We start from the raw sequence: 24,342 nt of genomic DNA on the forward strand, positions 1-24,342 counted from the left end.
ACTAAATATTCCTATTTTTTTTTTCAGGAATAAATGGCATTTTTTGTTAGGGTTTTTTGTGTGGAATAAGTTCTTCTACTTGTGCAGTGGAAGCCAAGATGTAGACTTGAAGTTGTACAAGTGTCAGCCAAACTTTCAGTCATCATTTGTGACATTGTTGGAAGACGGCAGCATTACAGGGGGAGTTTTCGGTGTTAAAACTGCTCGCAAGAGTTCAACGTAGTCTCACTTCACTTTTTACATTGAGCCTTGTCTTCCAATTTCTAAATGCTATGAAAATATTCCATGTCACACATCACAGGGAATTCCGTATGGAATTTAATTTGGGTTCAAGGTGTAGCATTTCTGTTGCCAGTCCTGTGGTAGAGGAATTGACGAACACAATGATATCATGTTTAAAGTCTTATTTCGTTTTGGGCCTGTCAAGACGTTTCTGTGAATTCAGCGTCCTCAAATGTGTGGGCGCGCGCAGAGAGTCAGGTCGTCTAGGGGCAAGAGGGCCATCAGACACCGTTATCTGATCATAGGAAGTGTCTGTCGGGCAAAAGGGCTCTTTGAAGTCCACATGGGGTCGCCTTGTCTCAGGGGGTGACGAACGGTTGAGGGGTTTGCAAGCAGATGAAGGCATGTAGACCCAGCTTGGGAGTAAACAGTTTGGAACAAGGTGCTTTGTAGTGCCGAGGGATGTTTGGGAACTGGTAACAAATGTCACAGTGTAAAAAGACAACTTGTTATCGGTATGTTAAAGTGTCTGTAATGTCTCAGTTCATGGGAAGGCCAAATGTGTCCAGATGTCCGGCGGAGGGCCGGGCTGGGGGGCGTGGTATGCAAATATAGGAGGCAGTGTTTTTGTTATACAGTACTTGTAATTTGCATATGTTATTCAATAAAAAGTTCGGCAGGGAGCACAGAAGTTTGGGTGTCAGTTGGAGAAGGACTCACTATTGAGATTACTGCAGCGATCAAACTTGAAGATCTGGTACACGTCCAGAGAGCAACCACCACCCATTTCAAACCGCAGATTTCCAACTGCTGAGATGAGCGCAACAAAGTTCGATGCCAACGCCAGTCCTCTGCCGGTGGCGACGTTTGCTCCCAAAGAAGGCAAAGCCCATGCATGTCCATTGAAAATAAGCCACAGCTTGCTCAAGTCAAAAATGAGCCATTTCATTTTCTGTCTGGAATCAGAACAAATTGGAGGCCGACCACCAGGTTCCACTGCATTATTATGTAGCGATATAATAATCTTGGTCTTATCTAACAACCAAGCATGAAACAATAAATGAATTGCTTTATGCTTCACTTCCTCATTGAAATTTTCCAGTGCATCCCATGTCTGTGGATGTGTCACAGTGACAGTTAAAAGTGAGCAGCAAGTACAGCTACCGTGCCCATCTATTACATTTTGGGAACAAATGTCAATTTCACATGTGCCGTGCCAAATACACAGCGGCGATGTATTGAATTTGAGGCTGGCAAGACCTCTTGGGGGAATGTGTGGCATGGATGGAGTGCTGGTTTTGCCCCCTGCTGCATATCGTGCATGCCAGACAGTGACATTATGCCAAGCAGGCAAACTGGACTCGGGGGGGCGGTCATGTTAAATACCATCTCCTGGAGCACAAATGGCAGCAATTTGCGCTGGCATTTGTTTGAATGTGTTTATTTGTCTTTGCATTTTGAGCATATTCAGGGTTTGCACAAGCAGACACACACATCACCATTTGACGCTCACTATGTGTTTGACATGAGAAGAGAATGAAATATTTCCCACTGCCGAATTATCCATTAATAATGCAACTGAAATAAACACAAACCACCGGCGCAGTTGTGCGTTTGGGCGGGCGAGGCTTTAAAGAGCACAAAGGGGGGCATCAGCCGGAACATGTTGAATGATGGTAACAAACGAAGACTCATATGAATTTGATATTGTTGGTGCATGAAACTACAGTATGTTAACAAGCGCTGCTGTTTGGGTTGTCATGGCAAATGAGCAAAAAAAAAACAAACAAAAAAACAAGGCGCCTGCAGGAAAGAAACCTTCAAAGAAATAAAAAAATAATAATAATAAGACATCTTGACATTGCTCGATGGTGACACTTAGTCTGATCAAGGTCTGGAGCACTGGAGGAGGAAATGGCCTGTTTCTCCAACTATGAGCAAAAAGATAATGATCTACTGTAAGAATCACATTGCCTCAATAATTGTAACTTTTTCCTGACTTGAACTTCATGTTTTCATAATTACCGGATGAGATTTCTCGAGAAAATATGCATCTGATATTTTAAAAGAGCCTAAAGCAACCCATTTTCAGACAAAAAGGGACCATTAATTTTAAAAACTAGACCTTTAAAAAAAAAAAAAATGAAACTGTACTGCAACTGCTCCCAGTCAAGAAACAGTCACATGTTTAATGTATGGCTTGAGTTAATGTTCCAACAGACTTTTTATATCCACATTGGGATCACGAGAAGGATTTTCCATTATTAATGTACTCCCCTCTAACCTGAAAACAACTCTGCTATGGGAGCAGAAAATGAGTCGCTGGGAACATTCAAATTCACTTGGTGGTTCAGGTGTGTGGAGGACAAAAATGACCGGTCATGATTATTATTCTTTTTTTTTTTTCAGTTCACAATTGCTGCATTGCTCCGTGTGGTTGTCTCCCCACCCAGCGGTTGGGGGTTCGATTCCCGGCCAATGCGACCATGTCGAAGTGTCCTTGAGCAAGGTACTGAACCCCCAGTTGCTCCTGATGCTGAGTCATCAGTAGGTAAATGTGGAAAAGTGCTTTGATCACCCAAAAATGGCCTGACTGTAATTGACTAACAAATGTTGATTCTTACAATGAAGCCTCTTGAGGACCAGGTTGGTTGAGAAAATTGGACAATGTGAGTTTGGTCATGTGATTAAAAAGCAGTTCAGGGAATTACCTCCGAGATGAAGCTGCCGTTCTTGCAGGACTGAAATCTGAATGTAAAATGTCTAGCGTTCTTAAAGTGGGATGAAAAAAAGCAGAGCAAAATGTCTCGACAGCAGGACTGAATACTGAATGGAAAATGTCTTGCGTTCTTCTTCAGGTGGGATGAAAAAAAGCAGAGCAAAATGTCTCGACAAACCACAATATTCTCTGATTGATCATCGGTGGGTGCGGGAATGGAAACAGGAAGTAGTCTTATTGTGTTAGCACAAACGGGAGAATGAATGTTGATAACAGAAATGATTATCAAAACGACCTGGCACGCAAATAGTGCAGTGTACATTTTGAGCCAATTATCCTGCTACACCACCTTAGCCTTTGCTAATCACATCCTATGAGATTTTTTTCCCTCATATTTGTTAAGCCAGTGAGTATAACCTGACAGGGAAAAAAAAAACAGCCTTCTCTGGTCCCATCTTGTATCTTGATACACCCCGCCTGAGAAAAATAAGCAATCAGATACACAAAGCGTCATATTTGTTAAGCCAGTGAGTATATCCTGACCGGGAAAAAAAACAGCCTTATCTGGTCCCATCTTGTATCTTGATACACCACGCCTGAGAAAAATAAGCAATCAGATACACAAAGCGTGTCTGATGAGGTGTCAATATTCGCCATGCACTTTCAGGCACACTCAAAGGAGGCAAACCCTCGCATCTTTAAACTGAACTTTTACCTTAGGCTTCAGAACCTTTGCCGAAACTATGGTGGAATTTCCACATCCAAGTAAGACTAGCAAACAGAAGAAGAGTTCAGATGAAAAAAAAAAAAAGTAAATAAGACTAGCAAACAGAACAAGAGTTCAGATGAAAAAAAAAAAGTAGGAATAGGAGAGATCCTGAGATTAAACAAAGGTGAGCATAGGAACTGCTTTTTAGAAGTGAAGGAGCAATTTCTTACCACAGCTGAAAAACGGAGCAAAACAGACCAAATAATATCAATCAGCGCACAATACTTGGCAGCTGTTTAGTCATGCCGAGTAAGTATTGCGCTAACGCAATAGCCTTGAGTGCTTGTCTATTCAATTGGTAATAGGCCCACCCACGGCTCTTCCCTTAGCCACCATAATTAGAATAGAACTAGATTAATTGTTATTTATCCAGACTACTAAATCAATTGAAGAAGGTAAATCAAAAATGCAGAAGGTCTACAAAAAGCAAGAGCAAAACTAACGCCTCCAAACTATTGTCAAAGAATAAAAAATGAGTGTGTTGTTACCGTAGATGCAGACATACCTATTCTGAAGGAGAGCGGGCCACCAGAGGTGCTTGTCACCCACATGGCTAAGAAGAGCAGAAGTGCCCAGGTTGTGAGCATCTTCTATGACTCCTCATGGGTCCTGCCCCGGGGGTGTCCCTGTCACAGCCACCTGGAACACACAAGTCACAGCAAAGTGAGAGGGAAGCTGGTATGTCGTGAGCTGCTTGACGGTCTTTCAATTAACTTGCTGGAAGCTAAGCATCTGTTTAGCTCAATTCCAAACCACTGTGTGGTGCAAACCTATTCGGAATGTGTTTGTTGTCATGGTGTGTCTCTTTGTTGCAAGCGGGGAAGCTATTAGGGAGAGTCTAAAACGGATGCCGGCTTAATTTGAGATCTGCAGCACAACGTTTTACTTTATTTTAATCGCAGTAGCGATGAAGCATTTTAGGGTTTTTCTGTTTCATTTTGAATGCTACTGTGTTATGAGTCAAATGCAGCAAACATGGGATCGTGAATATTCCAGCACTGTCCATCCAGGTTGAAGTATGGGTTCAAGATATATTGTAAAAAATAATAATAATAATCATAAAATTTAAAAAAACAAGTTGGGTGAACTCAAAATTTCACGGCAACAAGTGTTTAAGTTGGGCAAGTCAACAAAATATTTAAAGTTTTGCTGTTGTGAATATTGGTTATCTGGCATTTTGCAAGAGAGAAAAAAAAAAGGATTTTACAGAACTAACTGTCCCTTGTACTGTTCCCCACCTTAAAGATATCAGTAAAACTTATTAATTTAATTGAATGATTGAAGTAAAAACAACTCAGCAAATAGTTTGGGGGGAAAACTACTTGCTTGCTTTGTTAGGCTCAAATCATTCTCATAAATGTGAATAATTTTTAGTTTTATTCCAATGTAAATCACCCAAAAACATACCAGTTGTATTCTTGACAACGTACGATGCTGCCTTAGGAGATGGCTTTCATTCATTTCATAACCATGCTTGTAACTCAAATCATCCTTCCCCATTGAACTGACTGGAAATGCCAATCCATTCCAGTAGTTAGTTCTTGGATGAGGATAAAGAATATTAACCTATGAGTATTGTTTTATTGATATGTTGTGTCGTTTCTGTTCAAATATTTATTGCTTAAAGGTATATACAATCGCCACACCAAATTTATTGGTTAGCCCAGCTATGGTGCTTCCCCTTATGTGTTAGCATCATGCTAGCACATATGTAAATTTGTCAGTCAACTTCAACTGGGAGTTGCAAAAAACAGCTTGAACCCACTTTTTGCAAAGTTGTTTACGATCTGCCAAACTGCTACTTGTGATGTGAGTTGAGTTTACCTGCACCATGTGGCCCTCGTATCTCACATTTTAACTTGCCAAGGCGAAACGGCCAAACAACGCCTCTTATTTTGGAAAACTGGTCGGTTCACTGGTATCTTCAGGCGGCACTATTTATGATTCGTGTTAAATGTCAAACATTTCATGAGATACATTTCTACGAAGGAAAGGCCATCAACAACAATCAAATGTACCGTTCGCACTCCAAGCAGCTGTGTTGACCTCAAAGTTAAACGATATTCAAGTTTGTCAGATCTGCCTATTAAATAGAAGCGAATAAGTGACTCTTGAAATGTAGATCGCCCCATGCTTTGTTGAGCTGCCCCAGTATTTGTTACCGATCAAACATTTCAGCTGAATCTTCCAGGCAGTTAATTTTAGGACAAAGTCTTGAAAGATAAAAGTTGGGGGAGTAAAACAATTCAAAACAGTCGTTGCAAAGCTGAATGATGTGGAAGAAGCTGCCGGTCGAATGGGAAGCTAATAAGGCACATTTGGAAGGCAAGGACATTGAGTCCCTTGTTATCGGACTCATTTATGTCAGTGACAGTAAATGGGGTCTTATTTACACGCGCCATAACGGTGAGGGGGCGAGTTTTGATATGTGAGGCAACACTCGTCAATAACAAAAAGCAGGCAAATAAATACCAATTTGTTTGGTTGTTATATGACAACATAACCATAAACAGCTCCTGCGTGTTTGAAAGCTTATGAAGGTCATGATGAGCTTCATTTGCAATTTCAGCATGAGGGGGTGTTGGATAATCAACGCCTGTTTTCATGTTTGACATTCTTGGAAATGATTGCCTGTAATTTGGCTGAGGCATGGATGCAAATGAAGTCTTATTGTAACCTAAATACTCCATCACAATTCGACATGGGTCTGGACAAGACAAGAAAAGAAAATGAATAAATAAATACAACTGAAAACAAATCAGTGATTCATTTTGGACATGTTAGAAATTATTTTTCCACGTTAGACACAAACCACATATTTAATAACATGTTCAATTCAAAGTAAGACACAGGGACTCAATCTAGCATATCTAGATCTTGTGTCATTGAATTTACTGCCTACGCAATGTTGATTACGCAGTATCCAATGAACTATTGCACTGCATTGTAAATTACGAGACATGCAGTACACTCAACAAGAATGAATCAAAGCAATAATTGCAGCTATCAATTTCCAAGTCGCCCAAGTACGTCCCATATATTCAAGTCCGCTTCTTGTGCAACAAAAAGCATTTCAGTAAATGTGTTTCAAAAAGCACCAACAGTGTATTTAGTGATCCAATCATCAGACAGTGAAATCGCAATGCTTGGAGAGAAAAAAAAAAAAAAGTCTGTATCCCATGAAAAAAAAATGCCATCAAATATAATGGAGGTTGAATCGTCATGAAAAAGTTATTAAATGTACACTTTAAGCATGAACATTGGTGACCTCATGTAAAAATAAGTTGGTCAAATCAGTAAAACCCTCCCCAAACGTGATGCCTGAAAATGAATGGGACACCAGAATTTGACATTTTTTTCAGAATTTTACTTCAATGGCAGACACAGCTGTTTGTGTTAAAAGGATCCACTCCAAAATGATTTTAAAAATAAACAAAAAACTGTCACTGTCAGCCACGGCTCAGATTTCTTATGCAGAAGTTCAGTTTATCAAGATACTGAAAGAGCCCTCGGTTCTTCTAAGCACAGATTGGTGTTCATGGTCCTTAACAAAGCAAGTAATTTCAAAGGAGGTGAGGAAGGTCAGTGAGGTGCCAGTGACAGCGTGATACAGTAATGCTAATCAGACAAGACCAATGGGGGAAAAAAATGAGCCTCCGCAGTAAGCCAGTGTGATCTGGAAAATGCACAAAGGACAGTGTCAGACTAGGGAGGATGGCAGACACTTCAGTCAAAACAGGAACAAAAGGAGTCATTGTTTTGATCAGAGCCGGAACAAAAGGTTAAACGACACTATTTTGACAACCAATGTAGCGATTAAACTTTGAAGGTTCCTGCCTTGTAGCACCGCAACCAAACGTGTTTCAAATAGTCTGAAATCAGACACAAAAGGTTGTACAATTTGGAATTTGATCAAACTTTATCCAAACACAAACCGCTGACAAGCAAGACCTAAAGACATGTTACTAGACCTTTTTCGTGACTTACTTTCTTTGATTGTTTCATTCTTTGCTTCTTTCTTTTTTAACCAGGTGAGGCAATTGACAACTGTTTAATGGATTTTAATACCTTCCAGAAAGTGGAGTGCAAACGCCAACCCCCACCAAAGAATCAGATTTTGGTCATAATAATTATCAGTGCCAATAATATGACCACATAAATACCAGTAACAACAATTTAAACTTATCTCTGGCCTGTATCCGCAATTATTCCGAAATGTGAACAGCTTGAAGAATGTTTCACACTGCAAAAGAAGGTGATTTGAAACGGGCTTGATTCTGAAATCCAGAAACTGGAGTCTTCAAATATCAGAGCATAGCTGACGTCATGAAGATGGACTTAAGAGAACTTATTAGCGTGAACTAAACTAATGAAGAACAATATTCACATTGACGTTGAACACACAAATCACCATCAATTGTCCAACCTCCCGTTGCTCTACCTTACATCTGAAAACACAAATCATCAATTGTCCAACCTCCCGTTGCTCTACCTTACAGATGTTGCCAACCCGAGCCAAATGACAGCATGGACAGAAGAAAGTCAGATGAAATGCATGTCCTGAAATGGACGCTGTGTCCGAAATACCCACTGAGACTTTCCAATCAAGAAACAAAAACGGGTTATTAACTATTATCTTCACAATGTTCACACAAGGACGTTGAAGGGTGAAATTGCTGAGCCCCATTCGAAGGCCTTGGCTAAAGAAAACAGCACCAACAGTGTGAAAAGAGTCTCTTAGATGAATTCAACTGTGGAGTTACTACCGCTGTAAACTGTCACGGAGATGAGATGAGACGATGGGGAGAAAGCATCTTTACGGACGCTTCCCGTCGACTGTGACGTGTTGTGCGAGTCCATGTTTTATCTGCGTTCCTCGCATCAAACTCATTTTTGTTTTACGTAAAGCTCCACTTTCACAAGACATCAATTGTAATCCACTGTACCTGTAGCGCTGTGACAAAACCAAACCACAGCTGCCCTCTGAATAAACACCTCCCTCGTTTGCAGTCAGTCGGCCACTTGTTTGTGATTGGATGCAGCGAAAAGAAATTTTGGAATCGTTCAAGAGCAGCAAGAAATGATTATCTCCTGATTTGTTTGCTTCTTCGCGGTTGTGTGTCGCGCGAGAGGCCGTGTGATTTTGATGAGAGTATGAGCGGCATGATCGTATATCTCCTTCTGGACTCGCCAATTTGTCAGGACAATATACGTCCACTGACAGTCGAAACCACTGTGAGTTGAATCCGCGTGATGAATGGAGCCGGTGGTTAATCACAGAACACATCTTGTGCGATCGTCATGTGATGGATCGGCACAAAAAAAGTATCCACTGTGTATCCCGTGTAATGAACACTCACTGGATGACCATAAAATATCACCACACTGCCTCTTGGATGACCCTAAAAAATATATATAAAAGTTTAACGGTCAGAGATATGTTACTGAAAGTCAATGTGGTATTGTGACCTTTGTACGGTGCAGTTTCGTCAAGTAGAAGTATAGACAGATTGATTTAAAGCACTGTAGTATTTTCCAAAGCAGATATAAGATCACCAATAGTCACGAACATTGTTTCGAGTACACCGTGTTTTATTAGAACCAAAACCTGCTAGGTTAATCCCACTGGGGGATATGGCATTGAATGACACCCCCCCTTGAGAGTTTTACAAGTTTCAGCTGTCTGCGATGCCATTGAGGGATCAGAATATGGTTAGATAAGAGAAAATCTGAAGGTTGGTGGGGGTGGGGCCAGTGCAACCGAGGAAGGCGAGCAAACACAGAAAGTTGAGGAGGAAAAAATATCACTGATGTCAGATAATCCGCCCCTAATCGGCGATCATCACTTGAGTGTTTGATCACCAAAAAAAATCTGAAGTCATTCAACCTCTCATTACTTCTGTTCAGCAGTGAGCAGTGGCGGAAATAACAATGTACAAATACTTTGTGACTGTACTTGAAGATTGTTCAGCCGCAGCCGACGTATTGATTTTTCGGATGACTTTTACTTTCATAGTCTACTTTTAAAAACGGGTATCTTTTCATTCTACTCCTGACTTTATTAAAATGGGCTCTTCGCTTTGATCATAATGTCACGATTGTGTTATGTTTCAACATGTTTAATTACATGAACAATTGAGTTGTTTTCCAGCAATTGTGTGTGACAATAATGTTTAAGAATTACATATGCAACAATGGCAGTGGGAAACAATAAAATGAAAACAGCAAGTTACCAGTATCGGTCTGTGGGTCATTTGGCCGCACAGAAAGAATAAATAACTTACATTACTTCTGTTTTGTTCATTTCGGAATCTGAAAGATGTTTTATTTTGAAAAATTACGGGATTCTCTGTTACATATGTCTACAATATGGTCTAGGTGCGCTACTCAGTCACGTGATAGGTTACCGCTAAAATGAAACCCATCAGCAAGCAAAATGAGTAAAAAAAAAAAAAAAAAAAAAAACATACATTTTTGGGAAGTTTCTTTAGGGAGGAGAAAACACACAGCCAGGAGACAAAAGAGGAGCCTACGACTTCCCAAAAAAGTAAGGGACAGTATCAGGAGTCCTTATAATACGCATTTATCTCAACGGGAGATTCCCACACACCAAGCCCACACTGCATAATATGCGGTGACGGCGAGTCGTATTTTTCATGCACTTTTTATTTGCGCTGTATCTTATTTTGAAGGCATGTTTGAACATTACCATAGCGACCACGAGTGTTGCGGTCAGATAGGACGTTCCTCGTGTCATGATTCGCGTTTATAATTATGTTTAGAAAATACCACAGTTTTCATATTATTTTGTTGTATTTTATTCGGCATTTGTAAGGCCGGTCCTTGAAAATATTTGCTGCTATTAAACCGTTTGGGGGCCACTGCACTAGAGAACCGTCAACACATCCGAACGATTCCTCAGACCTGTTGTTGAGAATCTCTGCAAATAACAGCAGTAAAAAAGCGGCCCCAAGGACTTCAAGGAGGAGAGCCTCAAATGAAGGGTCTCTACCCACAGTAATTGAGCGGCGGAAATTCCTTGCAGCTTATTTCATTATGCTCACAAGAGGATTTACCTTGCTTCATTTTTCATGGAGGCTGGATCTGGAGGAGGCATGTTGTAAGCAACGCGGGACGTGTTCATGCCAAGAGTGCCTGATTAGTACGGCAGCAACATGAATGATGAGCTTTCCTAAATTTAAATTCCTTCCTAAAATCTTGCAGGTAATAGAGTTTGGCAATTACGACAGACTGTCAGCTTTTGGTTTACTTTTTTCACCCAGAGGAAGGGGAAACGGGGGAAGAAATATACCACACGGCTTATTCATACCAGTGATGTCATCAGTATGAATCCAAGCTCAAATACATATCAGCTGCTTAATCAGGGGGAATAATCTCTGCTCTAAGGCAATAGCCTGGAGTGCTAGTCAATGCAAACTGTCATATCCATGACTCTTCTCTCCCATTTAGTCAATGTAGGGTTCGGTTAAAAAAAACGTTAGTTTTCAAGATTAATACATCACCCGAAGAAGGGAAGACAAGGATAAACAAGGTGTGCGGAGAGCGAGAGTGAAGGGCTCTTTAGGAAAAGTCGACGGCAATGATGCATAAGCCTCATGACAATCTAAAGTCTTACTACGTAAAGGGAATTGTTGTGAAAAGAAGAAAACAATCCCAGAGATTTTCTTTGCTGTGACTTGGTAGAGAGAGGCAATCATACAGTACAAGGTTGTATTTCATTTTCAGTTTGAGCCTGACCTGAATACTGAATAGGCAGCAGATGGTGAAACAAAATGTTGGCTATTGCAGCGTTTTGTCTTTGTTTCCGTCCCGAAAGAAAAGTTGAGATCAAATCACCAAGACTTGTTCTGCAGTGTAATCAGTGTGTTCTCCGGCAAAGTTGGAAGAACAATCCAAATGTTTCTCAGACATGTTGTACAAACAGTTTCAGGGGAAAAAGAAAATCCGAAAGTCGACAAGTTTTAGGAGGATCTATGACTTGATAACATGGGTTTGGCTGCTTGATCATCCTCTTTTGCCATATTCAACAACGAACCACCCTGGATTCATGGTCAGACAAGCAGAAATCGCGAGAAATTTCCAAACTCCAAGTTGAAACAGATTTCTACAAAGATTCACTAAGATTTCATGGAATATCCGTCTGGCACTTGCTTCATTTTTGCATGAAGACAAACACACACACACACACAACTCAACAACGCAATCGGAGGTCAGTCTTAGCAATCAAGTGGCGAGGTTGTCTGCACTGTCTCAGGGCGGCAGGATGTAGAGGATTTGACTGACACCTTCTTGACTTGCCTGTGTCACACTGACACGATACACAATCCAAATATCATAACTGCCAATCAAACATCAAACACAAAGTAATTCACTTGCCAACCGATGACTACATCCGACAGTCTGATCTAAATACACGTCACAAGTATTATGGGAGTCATAAATGGGAATTTATTCATGTGGTGTTAACCTGGGAGTCTCCGAAGTGGCATCAATGCGTAGATGGCAATCAATGTTGTGTGCAACCAACTGTATGTTCAAGAAGGTGTGAGCGGCTGCACACAATATGAATATGCATGCGCTAGCACTCACGTTCAAAGAGAGAGACAGAGAGAGAGAGAGAGAGAGAGAGAGAGAGAGAGAGAGAGAGAGAGAGAGAGAGATGAGAGTGTGTGAACGTTTGAAAAAGGAGAGGAAACAATGAACCCGACCGACGAAAAGGATAGTTTGAAGTGCATGTGGAAAACATCCGTCGCTGTTCAATTCCCTAGAAGGACCCGATTCGGCATGTACTGGATTTTGACGGTATTAGCGGTTAAGCACATTATGAACCGCAAAAAAAGAAGTCTCCTTCACTGAAAGTGGAAGGATGCTATTGTTGGTTCTTCCATCGATTCATCCATCACTTTTTCTACTGCTTATCCTGTTCCCACACAGTCATGGGGAAACTGGAACCTATCCCAGGTGACTGTGGGTGAATGGCACATACACAGCCGTATCAGTCAAACGTAAAATTCATTTTCAATATTGCTTGTCGTGTGAAAGGTCGGTTGGCTACGCCATTATTCGGTTGTCAGTCAACTACAGGAGAGCCATTCATCCTTTGACAGTGACATTTACTGTCAGGAAATAAATCCCCGAAAATGTTTACCACATCATTATCGTACAATACAACCCCGAATGTTTAACTGTTTTTTTTTTTGTTTGTTTGTTTTTTGTTTTTTTAGGTAAGGCACCCTAAGACTTTGCGTTTAGAAAATGTATACGTTGTAACCTCTACGAAATTAATTGGTTCACGAAGAAATTTAACTAGAATTTTTTTTAAGTAGAGACGCGTTTTCTATGTAAACACCCTAATTCGTTCCAAGCCCGCTCTGCCCTCCCATCCATAAATTTTGTGCATTCCCTTCTTTCACAACACTCCACAATGTGCAACCAAGCACAGTCAAGAATAAGTTAAAGTCTAAGCGCTAATAGCCGATCCTGAAAAAATGCCTCTTGATCCAATTGAGGTTTTTATGAGATTACCTTTTTGAAAAACAGAAGAAAATCATGTATATATTTGGAAGGGGTGGCCCAGTGGTAAGCGGGTGGACCTCACAGTTCAGAGGTGCAGGGTTCGATTCCAGCTCCGGCCTCCCTGTGTGGAGTGTGCATGTTCTCCCCGGGCCTGCGTGGGTTTCTCCGGGTACTCCGGTTTCCTCCCACATTCCAAAAACATGCATGGCAGGTTAATGGAACACTCTAAATTAGGTGTGAGTGAGAACGCGGATGGTTGTTCGTCTGTGTGTGCCTTGTGATTGGCTGGCAACCAGTTCAGGATGTCTCCCGCCTACTGCCCGAAGAGGATAAAGCGGATCGGAAAATGAATGAATGAATGAAATATATAATCTCAGGTCAAAGGCCTCCTGTTTGGAATCAAACAATATTTTCTTTGTCAAACGTGTCTCTAAAGTCGCACATAAATGTAAATGGAACTCATTCCTGATAACAAGCGAGACAAAACATGCGTGAGACCTCCAAGTACCTTGCAAACAATTCCTCAAGTAGCTTAGCATTAACTGCATTTTGCTTGCTCTTTTTTTTTCTGTCACACTTATTCCAAAGCTCTTACATTACAGACAGATCTTACCATCGAAGTGACTTTTCTGCCCGACATCGAGAAGTAAAGAAAAAAAAGTTTGACTCTTCTATATCTCCCTTTGCAGAACTATTAAAGGCGTATTATTCTATTCTTCTATAAGCGAATGGAACTTTCCCAGACATGCAAACAACTGTGTCTGATTGGTGCAATGGTCTGAAAATAGAGGGGCCGCATAGTACCAGCTGGATAGCTTCACAAGTGTCTCGTGGAGAGGCCAAAATCAGTGTTATTTCATGAAGCAGAAGATGAGGTCAGAAAGAAATAGAGGAAAGGGCACACTTGAATCAAAGATGCATGGGGTCCTTGGATCCATCAGCACTCAATTGTCTGCTTCAACCACCACTGGTATGCTTGGTTGTGGTTATTGAGATGAGTCAAACTGCTGTCTTTGACCCTAACCTACACAGGCTTACGGCATGGTCTACGGGTTGATACAGTCCCATTCAAACTACAATCTTTGAAATGCCAAAGGCAGGTTGAGAGAAGCCGAAGCACACCACTAATAAGCGGCCGAGCCTGAAAATCGTTTCGTCTGCAGATTCGGGCAACGACGCCTCTCACTTGGCAGAAAGCACTGGAGGGAAACAAACTTCATTTCAAAATCAATGTTCCACTAAATGGTAACAGCTTGTCACTCTGGTTTAACAGCTGCATTGGTTAAGCAGCGAAGGCAGCAATTTATGTGTGTATTAGCTTCGTTAGTCATTCTTTTCTACACATGAATGGAATACAACTGCCTCTAAATAGCATATAACTAGAGGGGTTCAATTGTTGGCTGATGAAGTGACATGGATTCAAGATCTATTTTAACACCACTGGTTTAAAATTAAAAAAAAACAAAAAACATACCTTAAATGCAAACTTTTTTCTAAAGCCAATAACAAGAACGAGCTGTTTCAGTCTTTAGCTGGAGACAGAATAAATTATTCAGCGATTGTAAAGGGACATTTTGAAGTAGCGCTCGACACTTTTGACGGACAAGTGTAAAATTAGTCAACCAAAGGGAAAAAAAAAACAAAAAACTATAGATCGACACACTCACATTTACGGCAACAGGAATGCTTTCACAATGGCTAACTAATCAACACAGGTTAAAATGTAGTCAAAAAAAAAAAGCCACAGCGTTTGTTGTCATGTTTTATGGAATGCCAACTCACTGCTTGCAAATCACACTCATTTTTGACCTGACCAACAAATGAGCCTTAGGGCCGACTTCTTAGCTAGCTGGAGTTTTGCCAGGCCCATCATACCGAAAATAAACTAGTGATGTTGCCAAGAATGGCATTGTTTTGTTTTCCAGACCCTTAAACAAGTTATTCAAACTTATAAAAACAACATTTCAGTGCGTCACAATAGTTGACATTTGGGTTCCGGTTTGTATTATGAATGCTGTTTACTAATATTATTCCATCAAACACACACTGGCTGTTGGTGAAAATGCTGAATGTCAAAGAGTACAGGTAAGTAAATAAGTAAATGGCTGCCGCTGAAATAAATGTCACAATGTTTTATAGACATGGTCTGTACAGTAATGCCAGTCAACTGCATGCACTACTGCCGGGTAAACCGTTTTATAATCAAATATACAGTCCGGAAGAGACGCACCCTTTACTGTTACTGTTTATTGTCTATTAAAAAAAACCCTATTCATGGATTAATGCAGATGCAAATGTTGAGGAGGATGCTAAATTGTAGTTTTATAGCAGTCAAGCGAGTCCTTGCAGACCTAATGCACACTCCTGCAAATGTGGTCAGCAAAATCTAAGACAGTCAATTAACAGGTACTGTATATTATATGACCTAACAGATTGGACTACATTTCTTTGATTAGCCAAGTAAAGGGAAACAGACCATGGATCAAACTATTTTTAAAATGTGTTAATGAGATGGGATAATTTCTCTGAATGATCCGTGCTCCTGTTTTCATGCCAGTGTTGTATTTAGCTGTCCAGGAGTTTTGTCATAGTGTTGAAGAATTAATTACATTCTTTATATTCAATTAATGTTTTAATTACCTGCAGCCTTAGTTTGATAGGGCATGTTTTGGCTGCATATAACATTTTGACTTTGCTTTAAACAATCTCGAGTTATGCTTTTATCGCGTTTGCTGCATTTATTTTTTTCAGGTCTTTTAATGCACTGAAAATAATACAAACATCTGGACACATTTTATTGAGAGAGAGGGGGGAGAGAGAGAGAGAGAGAGAGAGAGAGAGAGAGAGAGAGAGAGAGAGAGAGAGAGAGAGAGAGAGAGAGAGAGATCAATAATCATAACCAAAGAGCTACATTGGCAAATGACCCCTTTGCCATCACTTTCCATTGGTGTAAAAAGCTGGATGACAGAGGATGGCAATTGATAGTCAACAAAAAACAAGCTGTGTTGAAATATTTCCTGTTTGCAATCTTGTTTCAAATTTACCCAGTCTGAAACTAAATAGTGTGCCGTCATCTCATGGTCAACAGTGAAATGACACCCAAAATAAACGAGAAGCAGGCCGAACCCCCACCCGCCAACCCCCCCAGAAAATCTGACAAATATTGTGACTAAAAAACCGAGAACCCACAGTGCAGAAGTTTTTAATTATTTAAAAAAGAACAATGCACACAGGCAGCCAATATCTACCAAGTTATTTTGGTGTGCTTTCAACTTCAGGTCCCAAGAAGACTCAGACCTCTCAGTACTCCTCTAATGAGGCACAAGCCTGACTTTGGTCTGATGCTACAATTACGGGCATATCTATTGGCGCTCGGGTTGTTTCCTTTGCTGTGCTATTAGGGACAGTGTGCTCTTAGGCCGGACACTTTGCGGTGACTCGCACGTCCAAATTGCAACCATTAATATCAGACAGCCAAAGGGCCCTCCAGGCCATCCCATGCTGCTACAGCTGGCTAAACCACTGCTCATGTTGACTGTCAATTGAGTTTTGGGCTGAGATTATGAACTATATACACAGCCTGAGAGGAAATGCAAACACAATTCGTGCTGCATAAAAAGATTCAGAGACATTTACAGAAGTTTGGAACTGGAACATGATGTTTCTTGGGCCAAAAAGCAGTTGTAAAGGGAAGAATGAAGAAAGTTCCATCAAATCAGTTTGGTCAATGAATGATGATGGTCCTTGTTGCTTATGGGATCAAGAGGGAGTGCATGGTAGATAAATTAATTCAAGAGGTTTAAACCCTGAAACCGATGGGGGTCAAGTATCTTATATAATTAACTAAAGGCTGCCCATCTTGGCACATGTACAGCAACAAATTACTCTGCTGCTGCCGAAAGTGTAATGAGGCGAACGAGGGAAAGGAACACATTGGCAGAAAATTGTTTGTATCGCCCGTTGAAGAACACAAAGTTTCCAGCATTCGGTCTTCAACTAGAATATTCATCAAGAGCATGTCATCAACTACATCTGCAAATGCTTCCTTACGATAGTGGGGCGACATCCACAGTCTTTACGTCACATGTTCCGCGAGTCGTTAAACTTGTCGCCGTAAAGTGAACCTGCTAAGTTTACCATCTGTCGCGCGGCCTAATGAAAGATGAAAAGCAGACAGAGCAGTTATCACCGTGTGTCCCATCACAGTTCTTGTAGGTTTCCATGCTGTGGAGCCATCATATTAAACAGCCGTTCCAGTCATCAATCAAAGCGGCCGGACTGGAAAACGATCAGAGATTTAGTTTACCTCTGTCGCTTTGCACAGTCTGCAAGAAAAATGGCTTATACCTGCAAGGTGCAGCATACAAGGGGTTAATGTTTGAGGCTGCAAATAACACTTCACCAGCACCATAGCACTGGTCCGAGACACATTAAACTTATTCAGGAATTTAAGGAATGCATTTTTCTTAGAGTCAAGAAAGGAAGGGGCATTATGCAGCTGTAATACAGAATTGACAATAACTGCAGTATTGCTGTCGTAAATTGTTTTAGCTAATTAATGGTGTAAACATGCACCTGTAATGTATACTATTTGCACCATTAATGCTATCTGTTTCGACTGCATGTGTGTTGTTTGGGTAGACTCGGCTGTGTAAGGGCCATTTAATGGTTGGTTTGTTGCCATGACGTCAAGCTGGTACGGATGGGGATAACATTTCTGGGCATTTACAGTGCAGTCGTATTGGGAGATATCAGGTTTATCGGGTTTCAAATCCACATTTGAATTAGGCTTCATTAGTATGGGAGGGGATTTGAGACCATGCACGGGGGTGATTGTCGTTGTTTATTTAGATGCTGTCATGACCCGTATTCAAACCTTGCCATCTGGGGCACAAAAAAAAAAAAAAATCATCATCATCATCATCATCATCATGTGAACGGTGTCATTAGCATGGAATGTGTGGAGCAGTTGAATGAGGTTCCTTCAAGTTATTTGTTTTGAGCTGATGTGTAAAGTAAATCAAGAATCCAGGCAGAAGCTAAATCACTAGCATCCACAATAGTTTAATATTTTCGAACAAACAAATTCCTGCTGAACAATTCAAAGTTCTTTAAAAAAAAAGTAAAAAAAAACAGATATTTCACTCACGGCAGAGACCAGAGGATTTAGACTTTCATGATGTGTTTCTTCCTCTTTATTTTAAGGTAATCACTCAAAAGAAGACAAGAGGATTTGTGAAGAGTGGAAGCTTATTGAGAGATATATTTGTTCAGACAATCAGGGGCTGCTTGTTTGAGGTCTTTGTTGAAACAAGGGCTAGAGACTACATGTCTTGGTTTGGATCAAGCGATCACAACGCTTGATCCAATGGAAACGGAGAAATCCATACTAATAATGCTCTGGTTTCGGAACTAGTTGAGGGATTTCATCAAGTCTTACAGAGTAACATTATGGGGTGGTGATGAAAACAACCGCACATGACCAGACAGAACCAGCCATCCATCCATTCAATTTCATCTGCTTATCTGGGGTCAAGTGGCAAAGGTTAACAGCCTAAGCAGAGAAACGTAAACTTTCCTCCCTGGAGCCACTTTGTCCAGCTCTTTCCGTGGAACATCCGAAGATTTTCCCAGGTCGGTGTGTCCTGGATGTTCCTCGGGGCCACCTCAGAGTGAGTCGTGCCTGGAACAACTCACTCTTGAGGCGTACAGGAGGAATAACTGCCCAAGCCACCTCATTTGGCTCCTCTCTATGCTTTTTGTCTTGGAAAAACTTTAAATGAGGAGAAGTGCCAAATAGCCATTATCACTACTTCTCAAAATCATGCCAAGGAGTACACTGTCTGGTCACATCGCCATCAGTTCATTGATACAGCCTCTCCTTCCCTTGGGGTTGACACACTGGCAGCCTGTCTGCTGCACTCAGTCAAACAGCACGTGGCAGTGACTCTCTGGGCACTCGAATCTTTATTTGAACAATGTACAAACAAAATGAAAATAATGTGTTCACTGTTAAAGTCAGTTTCGACTAAAGTGAGAACACATACAGAGAAGTAATTGGGCCAAAACCCTTAACTCTTTATTCGCCATGACGTCAAGGAGAGCTACTGCGACCGCCTACCCATGACGTGTTTTTACATTTCCTTTTTTTGCGTCGTAGAGTGCAGAAGGCTCTGATGCAGCCTCTGACTCAGGATCAGGCTTGTCTGCGTTGTAAATCATTTAAAATCTGTCCAGCAGGTGGCAGCGGGCGTAAGGGACCGGCCAGGATCATGCTGCAGAACAAGTGGAAGTAGAGGGGGAGCAATGCATGGGCAGGGTTGTGGAGTAGTGTAGAGCAAAAAATAGTGGTGCCATACTTGAAATCGTGCTTAAATGCATGATTTTACAAAAAGGTATTTTTCTCTGTTTATTAGCTCAGAAAATGGAAATCTGATGAAATGTAGCTATTTTCTAATACTAATTGCAAAAGTACGGAAAAAGATAGAAACCATCTTTTTTTTTAGCTGAAAGAAGAGAGCGTCATCTTACTTTTGGTGGGCCTATGCATGCTTGATGAATGAGGCCCCAGGATGCTAAAATCTCGAACGTAAAAATACAGATGTCATTTGACTACCTGAGCACAGTCGCCAGAAGAGTGGATCTCATCTTCCATTTTCACGCTCAGATCGCCCACAAATTGGGGCAGAGTACGGAAAGTCAATGAATGCTTGAATTTTGGTCCAGGGCACATTGACAGGTTTCTTCAGTGCAACAAGGCAAACTGATAGGAACTTTCTAGGAATGCTTGAAACCCAAACCGCTTGCATACAAGTTGTAGCCCTCTATCTTCTGATTGAACCACCAAAAGGATTAATTTTCCTGATTCATGTTGTATGTAAAGACTTGCAACAATAGATTCTCGAGGCATTATCTTGGGCATGTAGCTGCACCGCTCCTCAGCTAAGCCTCTGGTAATGCCACAACAAATTCCAAAGATTCATTTCACAAGGATGTGCGATCTATGGTGTTCATACTTTGTCACAGAAACAGGATTACTCTGCTTCATCACTGCCTAGGTTTTGTTTTGGTCAAGGTTGCTGGGCACGAGCTATGTTGCTGAGGGATTCAAACAAAACAAAACTAAGAGATCTGAAGAGAATAAAAAAAAAGAGACAGAAGAGAGCAATTTGGTATTTTCCAGGGGTGGAAAGCACACATTGGAAGCCATTTGCCACCAAGGAGGGCATTCTGAAGGGCAGCAGATAATAACCAGACGCCACTGTCATATTTCTTTTATGACTAATCTGTGTGGTGCTCTGACCTTGACACTCCATTCGCATTTTTTTTTTTTAATGAGTAAAAAAAAAAAAAAGTCTGGTGAACATATAGTGGAACATACTGTACGGCTGCAGTTCATGTTCTATAGTTTACATAGTACACAGGCTGTAAATGTTGATCTTGAACTTACTGAATGATATTATTCCATTTCATTAATACAGTGCAGGTGTCACCAACTTCGGTCTTCGAGGGCCCCTATCCTGCATGTTTTCGATGTTGCCCTCCATCAACACACCTGATTCACCTCTGCATGCGCTTTTTGTTTGTTACGGTTTTTTCCTGGTTTTGTTGACCAGCGACCTAATTCGTACTACCGTATTTTCTGGAGTATAAGTTGCAGTTTTTTTTCATAGTTTGGCCGGGGGTGCGACTTATACTCTGGAGCGACTTCGGTGTGAAATGGTTAACACATTGTACACATCACATGTTATTTTCACATTAAACCGCAAGAGGGTGCTCTCGGCCTGTGTTGCTACTTTCCACGTAACTGAGAAAAACAACTGACGATGACTCTGACGTAAGCGATGTAGAAGAGAAAGCGCTGCATCTTCTACCTCCGGAGTTGGCGGAGTTGTTTAAAAGTGACACCGAGCATGAAGATTTCATTTCATTGGATTTCGTGATTTGGAGTGACGCTGATGGTTTGGTAAATTTGTTAGCATGTTCTTTGTGCTATAGTTGTCTAAATAATTCTTAATATGTTACGTGAACATACCAGGCACGTTCACAGTTCATTGTTTAAGCGTCATGTAACGTTAGCATATCATACACTTATTCAGCCTGTTGTTCTCTAGTTTTATTTTTATTTTAAATTGCCTTTCAAGATGACATGTATGTTTTTGGTGTTGGATTTTATCAAATAAATTTCCCCCAAAAAGGCAACTTATACTCCAGTGCGACTTATATATTTTTTTCCTTCTTAATTATGCATTTTTTGGCTAGTGCGATTTATAATCTGGAGCGACGTATAATCCGAAAAATACGGTACTTCTTCTTTCGCGCTTTTCTGTAATCAAGTATTTCTGTATGTTTTTTTTTTTCTCTGTCTACATTTGTGGGCCCTGCCTCAGTTTCGGATTATTCCAGAACATTACGCAAAGTAATTTTGTACTGTGTGACAGAAGAAGGAGGAATTCATGGCTCGGCGAAGGACAGAAGATGAGATGAGTTGGTGGTAAAAAGCAATGGGAGGTAAATGAAGTGGGAGGGTGCTGAAAAGACAACAGGGAGGATGAAGGCTGATTTCTCTGGAGCGTTACATAGCCGAGGGGCAAAAGGTTTTCCACATTACAGTCAGGGATAATACATACATCAACTAATTTGCACACAGATAAAAAGGCCGTGTATTTGTCTCTTGTTAGATGATGAAAAAAAAAGAACGATGGTGCCTGTGATCGCATCTTTTCCCCCGGACTACTTTCAACATGTCTTCATCCAAATGAGCCAATTTAACGCTGTCTTTTAGACAGACAAACTCATTATAAGTGAATCTCTGAAGGTGCCTTTGAATAATAAACACTGACGTGGCAGCCAAAAGACTGTGGCATCCCTTGCTCACGTCTGCATGTACAGTATTGTAGGGGTGTTCAGAGGACATAAAATCACTGTTCTCTTTATGCAGTGCTGCCTCCTATTGACATACATAACGAAAACCAGTGGTTGCAGAAGCTTCAAATGCTACACTTTTTACATTATGACACAAACAGTGAAATTTAAATGCTCACAATTTTTGATGTGGAATTATAACAATGACCGACAAACAGAATCCCTTAAAGGTGACGTTTCCTTGTATTGGTCAAAAATTGGCTACAACACGTGAAACAGTTTTACTCAACTTGCATTGCGTGTTTGGAAAAATCCATACAATGTTTGTTGCCTCTTAGAATGCTCAATATTTATTTTTCAGCATCGGTGAGAAAAGGCTGTAGTTATGGATGTGTGCGTAGATGGATGGATGGACGGATGGTCTCATCTGTTGTGTGCATGACTGATGGTCTAGGCCAGTGGTGTCAAACATACGGCCCGCGGGCCGGAACCGCCCCCCAAGGAGGTTCAATGTGGCCCGCAGGATAATTTAAAAGTGAAAAAAATGCATTAAAGACACAGAATGAATATTTTCAATAAAATGCAATTCATGGATTATCCGCAAGGGGCAGACCGTTTTGATCAGAGTAGAAGACAACATTGTTTTGATCAGAGAAGAAAACAGCAGTCTCAATCTGTCCCTGAGACAGACCCAACAGAGCAGACGGTATAAATGCGCCAATGCTTCTTTCTACCAAAACATAGGAAAGACATGATATTTTGGTTATTTATAGCAGAGTATGGTATAATGTTAATGGTCCGGCCCACTTGACATCTACCGAGTCCGTATGTGGCCCACAATGTGAAATGAGTTTGACACCCCTGGTCTAGGCAGTGTTCATGACGCATTAAAGAGCAACTCAGAAAAGTGTATTATGACGTGTTGAAATGGAATTTAATTATTTTAATAGGTGTAAAATTAATAAAAGGTTCGATAAAGGTCCTCTGTATTTTTTTTCTACTCTGACAGGAACTTGGAAGTCTTTAATCATCATCCAGGCTTCACTGCTAATAGTTTTTGCTTTACTCGGATGTGGAGCAAATCTAATCTAATTCATCTTCATATCTCTCAATTTTATTTTTGCCAACCGACTCAAACCTTTATCAGAAGCCATTAAATTGAAGGAGTTGATTGAGCAAGTGTGAGACTGCATGGCCATGAGCCACACAGAAAAAAGCAAATGTGAGGGCAAACGCTTTGGAAGGCCTTTCTCATTAGACACCTCATCACAAGCAGTAATGGGTATGAAGCAATAAAAGTCTCTTCATTGGATAATAAGGCAATCTAATAATTAACTGTAAAATATACATACTGGATGTCTATCAAATGCAAGAGATGAAAAGGAAATGGCTGCCCTGTGATTGGCTGGCAACCAGTTCAGGGTGTCCCCCGCCTACTGCCTGAAGACAACTGGGCTAGGCTCCAGCACACCCCGCGACCCTTGAGAGGATCAGCGGATCAGAAAATGGATGGATGGATAAAAGGAAACGGCAAGCAACACCGAATGTCTGTACCAAAGAGAGTAGACGACACACTCATTCCAGCACAGATGTTGAAGAAAAGTTATATTAACTTGGTATTTATAAACTGAGATTTCGATTTAATATGTTCTGGTACTCACTCATTAAAAGACAACCAGATCATCAGAAAGAAAGCTAAATAATTTTACAATCCCATTCGCTACTCTACGACTGAGGTACTGCTTGAGTCCATTTTTTTTCCCTCCGAGGAATACCATACAGATGAAAAACATGCTAATGCTTTCATTTAAATGTTAATATGTCATATTTTATCGGACTCTCGAGAATAGCAGTCATTCAAGTCCGGTACAAAGTTATGTAAGTAGTGAATGGGTTTTTTTAATGACGTGTGCATATTCCGACGCCTATTCTGATTGAAGAAGAAATTGAGATAAATAAAATTAAATAAATAAAAAATTGATGACACATCAGGGGATTGAGGACCGGCAAGCTGCGACTGAAAAGCTGCGACCCAGTATCGGGTTTTGAGGCTCCACGTACAATCTATATGACAGGAAACTATTTTTTTTTTTTTTTTTTTTGCTTAACGATAAAAACATGACATGAATGTCAAGGAGAGTCTCAATGAGAGAAAACAGGCAACAATGAAGCAAAGTGGGTGGATATTTTGAGAGGCTGGCGGCAATGATTGATAGCTACATTCACTGAC

The 24,342-nt window shown here is 40.8% G+C and overlaps 1 long non-coding RNA gene across 1 annotated transcript in view; it reads right to left on the reverse strand.

Moving 5' to 3' along the window:
• The window catches only part of LOC109521981 (uncharacterized), a 121,843-nt gene that overhangs the window by 19,840 nt on the left and 77,661 nt on the right, over window positions 1–24,342 (reverse strand). Inside the window, exon 3 of the long non-coding RNA XR_002169472.1 lies at window positions 4,216–4,349. This is a non-coding gene — a long non-coding RNA (uncharacterized LOC109521981). The remainder of the gene's footprint in view (window positions 1–4,215; window positions 4,350–24,342) is intronic.

The sequence above is a fragment of the Hippocampus comes genome, unplaced genomic scaffold, assembly GCF_001891065.2.
Source record: "Hippocampus comes isolate QL1 unplaced genomic scaffold, H_comes_QL1_v1.1 scaffold478, whole genome shotgun sequence".
NCBI classification, from domain to species: domain Eukaryota; kingdom Metazoa; phylum Chordata; class Actinopteri; order Syngnathiformes; family Syngnathidae; genus Hippocampus; species Hippocampus comes.